Below are 6,000 nucleotides of genomic sequence, written 5' to 3'. Positions count from 1 at the left end.
AATAAATACCACACATATAAACATTAAACTGAATAAATACCACACATATAAACATTAAACTGAATAAATACTGTTTGGTGGAGGTTACATAATAATAATACTGTGTATTCTGAGAGGTATCAGCACTCCACTGTCTTCCATGATTCATGGTAAAAGTCTCTGTGCACATGACAAGTTGACCTGGACTGAGCCGACAGAGCAGCAACAGAAAGCTGTGGTTGCATGACCTGACACTGCAGGTTGATGCACTTCATTGATACTCCAGCTCCTACAGCCAGTGACTGCCCACTTCACACCCCCACCACGTCCATCACCACTTCAAACTGCAGACCTTCCCCACCCTCCACACCTATAGACAGTTCAACCGCCCTCCCCACACATCATGAAGACCTTCAGAGGGCTGCTGCTCAGGCCCATGGTCCATCTCCTTAAGCCCCAGGTCCACCACGCACAGGATCCACTGCAGTTTTGGGCGTGGAGGATACCACCCTCTATCTGCTACACAGGGCTTACTCTCATCTGGACAAGGAGAGTGGTTCTGTGAGAATCATGGGAGTCTGGTTGAGGACTTTGTGAGGTGGTGCAGGTCCAACCAGGAGATGATGACATCTCCAACCTGTGTCTGTCACGGGGGTTGATGTGGAGGTGGTCAGGACCTACAAATAGGAAAGGTCACTGAGTACTTGCATTCTATGATGAGAGACAAAAAAGGGTCTATGAGTATTTTTCAAGAACTATGAGAGTGATAAGACTTCTCTACAGAAGATAGACCGGTGTGACAGGTTGTAGATGTTAGGTTAGTGCAAGGTCATGAGGAGTTTCCTCGAACATCCGGGTCCACTCAGGATAACGAGGAAATGTGAAATACAATCTGCTGCTGCTACTGTGGAACATAATCATTCATGAATGATTTGTGAGCCGGAAGTGTTGGTGAAAACCAACCAGGAACAGGGAAAAGATCTGCTGCATACATTTCATTTAGTTCTTCTTTGGTTTCTTTCAGAAAGTGACCTGATTCTGATCCGGTCATTGTTTGTGTAGATGCAGTCTGATCAATAATTTGCAGCAGAACAAACAGAGTCTTTTATTTATTTCATCACAGAGGGATCTCAGGCCATTTTGTTTTGGTGAGGACAGAAATTCATCTTTTTACCATTAACGGTCACAATGAGGCATTTTTTGAAACACTTGAGTCATATTTAACACAAGATCCCACAGGAGTGTATTTGCTTCCACATATTTAATGCTTTCAAGTGTTTTTCTACATCTTCTAAAGCAGGTGTGTCAAATGTACAACATACAATCCTTTATGACACAACAGATGCTTTTTATAATCTCCTCCACGTCGGAGAAGCAAAGTCAGCTGTTTGTTGTTGTTGTTTTCTTTATACACAGTTTATCGCTGGGTCTCGCGTACGTCCAGGATTCTTGCGTAACGCGGCTGACTCGTGTCCGGTGTGTTGACGCAGGGCAAAGGACGCAGCTAAAACGCGGCGCAGCCGTCACGCTGCTGTAACGCCTCCTGTGTGAGTCCCGTGTTACGGCCACAGCTCCGGTCAGCCGCCTCAACAATGGAGGAACGGAACAAAGTCCGACAACACGACCACAAAGTCGATCATCGAACTGCAGCCGAGGGTGTCCTGGTGCCAAGTGCACATGTGGACACCCTTATGCTTGAACATGGTGTTCGTTATGGACAATCCATGACGAACACAGAAGTCCAATAACAGAACACCGCTCGGGTTCAGATCAGGGGGGCCGTTCCTCCCAATCACGCCCCTCCAGGTCTTACTGTCGCTGCCCACGTGAGCATTGAAGTCCCCCAGGAGGACGAGGGAGTCCCCAGAGGGAGCGCTCTCCAGCACCCCCTCCAAAGACTCCAAAAAGGGTGAGTACTCTGAACTGCCATTCGGTACATAGACACAGATGACAGTCAGGACCCGTCCCCCCACCCGAAGGCGAAGGGAGGCTACCCTCTCGTCCACCAGGGTGAACCCCAACGTACTGGCTCCAGGGGAGGGCCCCGGTGACCCATGTCCGGGCAAGGGAAACTCAGCTCCTTTGCTAGACATTTCATCAGGGGAATTGAGCTGCGCTTTGTCTGGTCCCTCACCTAGGACCTGATTACCTTGGGTGACCCTACCAGGGGCATGAAGCCCCCAACAACATAGCTCCTGGGATCATTGGAACACACAAACCCCTCCACCGCGGTAAGGTGGCAGCTCCAGCAGGGGCCTCCTCAAACTCGAGGCTAGAATATGCCACAGAAACATGTGATCTTACAAAGACAGTTGCTGGTCACGTGTCCTAAATACACTTCACTGAAGAGTGTGTTCAGTTTGAGTCATTACAGCAAAACATGTGAGGAAAACCTGTCTGCATCATCAACGCCATAGAGCTGCACTAAGAAGAACACTGGGCTTTGATCGGGCTTCCCAGCTGCAAACGTACAATGAACCCACTTCAAGATGACCGATCTGTCAGGATTCAGCTCATGTCAAGATGCCATTGATGAAACTGAAGGCTGTTCGTTGGTCCTCGTCCTCCTAGACCAACAACCTCAGATTGAACACTGTCCCTACAGGGACCTCAGGACTTATGAGGACCCTGTGTAACCCCCGTATGTGGCATGCTAGAACAGAAAATATCCTCCCATGCTGACAGAGGATTTACCATTTGAGAAGTTTGATTTGTTTGAAAGAGAAATCAGATGTTACTTTCTGATGGTTTCACATCGTCACGTTCAGCAGAATATGACATTTGAACAATTCATTACGTGGTCCGAAAAAACACTTGACTCTAGAAACACGAGATAAAGGCCGTCATATGTCCACAGGCTGACTCTGAATTCAGCATCAATATAATGGGAGAGGAACATCAGGATGATAAATATGATGAGGTTGTCTGAATGTTAGTTATTGGTTTGATTAATGGTTGTGTATTGATTACGCAGGTGTCTGATCAGGTTTATTATCAGCTGATCGTGTTCAGGAAATGGTTTTAAACTAGGAGTAGAATATGTTCAAAAATAGATGACAAACATTAATATAACATCAATGAACATTAAGTAACATTAATTTGTAACATTAGTTAGTTCATCTGTAAAGTAGAGTGATACATGTAGTTCAAAGTCTGAGTGATGTTAACATACAGTTCAGTCTGCTGGTTGGACGAGAGTTACGGTAAATTCTCTGAGTGAAACAATAACATCACGACTCCTGTTAATGTTCAAATTGTTTCTAAAATCAAATTTCAGGAAGTGATCATTCAGAAGTTCGCTGGAACCCACTTGACAGAATATATCAAAGCAAAATCTCACGACCTCGAGTCTGATATTTCTTTTACAGCAGTTCTATGAGCTCCATTCACTAGATAACAGTAACAACAGATTATAATTTATTTGTTCATTTACTGATTTGGCTCCACTGTTTCCGTAATTCATCAGTCACAATCCTCAACACAGAGTGCACAGGGCTGTGTGCTCAGCGCCCGCCTGGACCCCTGTTCACTCATGACTGTGTGCTCCTGAGCACAGCTCCAGCATCATCTTTAAGTCTGCGGACAACACGACTACCTGAGCTCAACACGGACAACGATAAGGGCCTACATACAGCAAGTTACTCTAAAAAGTAACTAGTTACAGTTACTTCTTCCAGAAAGTAAAAAGTAGTTACTGAGTTACAATTATAAAGAACTAGTTACTTTGGAAAGTAACTATGTGTTACTTTCAAGATTTTTTTACTCAAATGTGTCAAAGAATTGGAACCCACCTCCGTCCCTCTGTGTCGGAACTTAAAATACATGTTCAATTATTTATGATACATCTGAATATTATAATGAAATGGACACTCATACAATACAAACAGAAGTCCACAGCACACAGATCTAAACTATTTTAACGTTGCTGTGGGAAAATGTCATGGATTATTGTTGAATAGAAGGACTCTGTTTGTATCGTGTTTATGCGGGACACCGACGTGCGAGGCTCTGACCCAGGACATAATGTGCATTTCAACGGTTCCACTCGTTCCCTTCATTTCTGGGAAAGTAATGGCTATACTTCCATTTAAAGAACTTTTGGATTAATCGGGCTCGCCATCCTGTTTCTCGTTGACTCCAAGGATGTCCTGTGTCGCTTTGTGTGTCTGACAAGTTGTGATAGGTATCTTTAATTACTCACGGCCGTGAGAACACAGGAGCAGGGTTTGAAAACAAACTGTAAACACACTAACCAAAGGGCGGCTGGAAATCAGGACTAAGAGCCAAAAAAACAGAGACAGAGGAAAGTTCCAGCCACAGTGCATGCAGTCACATGAGACATGAAATATGAGGTTGTCTGAATGTTAGTTATTGGTTTGATTAATGGTTGTGTATTGATTACTGCAGGTGTCTGATCAGGTTTATTATCAGCTGATCGTGTTCAGGAAATGGTTTTAAACTATGAGTAGAATTATGTTCAAAAATAGATGACAAACATTAATATAACATCAATGTAACATTAATGTAACATTAATTTGTAACATTAGTTAGTTCATCTGTAAAGTAGAGTGATACATGTAGTTCAAAGTCTGAGTGATGTTAACATACAGTTCAGTCTGCTGGTTGGACGAGAGTTACGGTAAATTCTCTGAGTGAAACAATAACATCACGACTTCCTGTTAATGTTCAAATTGTTTCTAAAATCAAATTTCAGGAAGTGATCATTCAGAAGTTCTGCTGGAAACCACTTGACAGAATATATCAAAGCAAAATCTCACGACCTCGAGTCTGATATTTCTTTTACAGCAGTTCTATGAGCTCCATTCACTAGATAACAGTAACAACAGATTATAATTTATTTGTTCATTTACTGATTTGGCTCCACTGTTTCCGTAATTCATCAGTCATCAATCCTCAACACAGAGTGCACAGGGCTGTGTGCTCAGCGCCCGCCTGGACTCCCTGTTCACTCATGACTGTGCTCCTGAGCACAGCTCCAGCATCATCTTTAAGTCTGCTGACAACACGACTATCCTGAGCTCAACACGGACAACGATAAGGGGGCCTACATACCAGCAAGTTACTCTAAAAAGTAACTAGTTACAGTTACTTCTTCCAGAAAGTAAGTAAAGTAGTTACTGAGTTACAAATTATAAAAGTAACTAGTTACTTTGGAAAGTAACTATTGTGTTACTTTCAAGTAATTTTTTACTCAAATGTGTCAAAGAATTTGGAACCCACCTCCGTCCCTCTGTGTCGGAACTTAAAATACATGTTCAATTATTTATGATACATCTGAATATTATAATGAAATGGACACTTCATACAATACATAACAGAAGTCCACAGCACACAGATCTAAACTATTTTAACGTTGCTGTGGGAAAATGTCATGGATTATTGTTGATATTAGAATGACTCTGTTTGTATCGTGTTTATGCTGGACACCGACGTGCAGAGGCTCTTGACTCCAGGACATAATGTGCATTTCACGGTTCCACTCGTTCCCTTCATTTCTTGGGAAAGTAATGGCTATACTTCCATTTAAAGAACTTTTGGATTAATCGGGCTCGCCATTCCTGTTTCTCGTTGACTCCAAGGATGTCCTGTGTCGTCTTTGTGTGTCTGACAATTTGTGTAAGCAACACCCGCCCAACTCCACCTCTGATTGACTTACCATGGCATTTTACTCCACCTGAGCCAATCGTCATCATTTATGCGATTGTCTCGTGCCCCCGCCCTCACCAAGAAAGGAGGAACAAGACAAACCTTTGCTGCTCGGCTTAGAGATCTAGTTGCTCTGATGAAGAACAGCTGCCTTCAATCATAGTAACACGCCACATTTTTTGTCATTAACGATAACAGCGTTATAATGTCAATCTATTATGTCTATGAAGGCAGCAACAGGTCTCTTTGACCCTGGCCACCACAGTGTTGAGATAGACTGGCACCTACCCAACCAAAGCCAAACAACTAATACTACTGAGGACCTCAAGGCCCACACGGGACCTCGTGTAACCC

The sequence above is a fragment of the Larimichthys crocea genome, unplaced genomic scaffold, assembly GCF_000972845.2.
Source record: "Larimichthys crocea isolate SSNF unplaced genomic scaffold, L_crocea_2.0 scaffold83, whole genome shotgun sequence".
NCBI classification, from domain to species: domain Eukaryota; kingdom Metazoa; phylum Chordata; class Actinopteri; family Sciaenidae; genus Larimichthys; species Larimichthys crocea.
The sequence above is the reverse complement of the archived record's forward strand: the minus strand, read 5'-3'. Positions refer to the sequence as shown.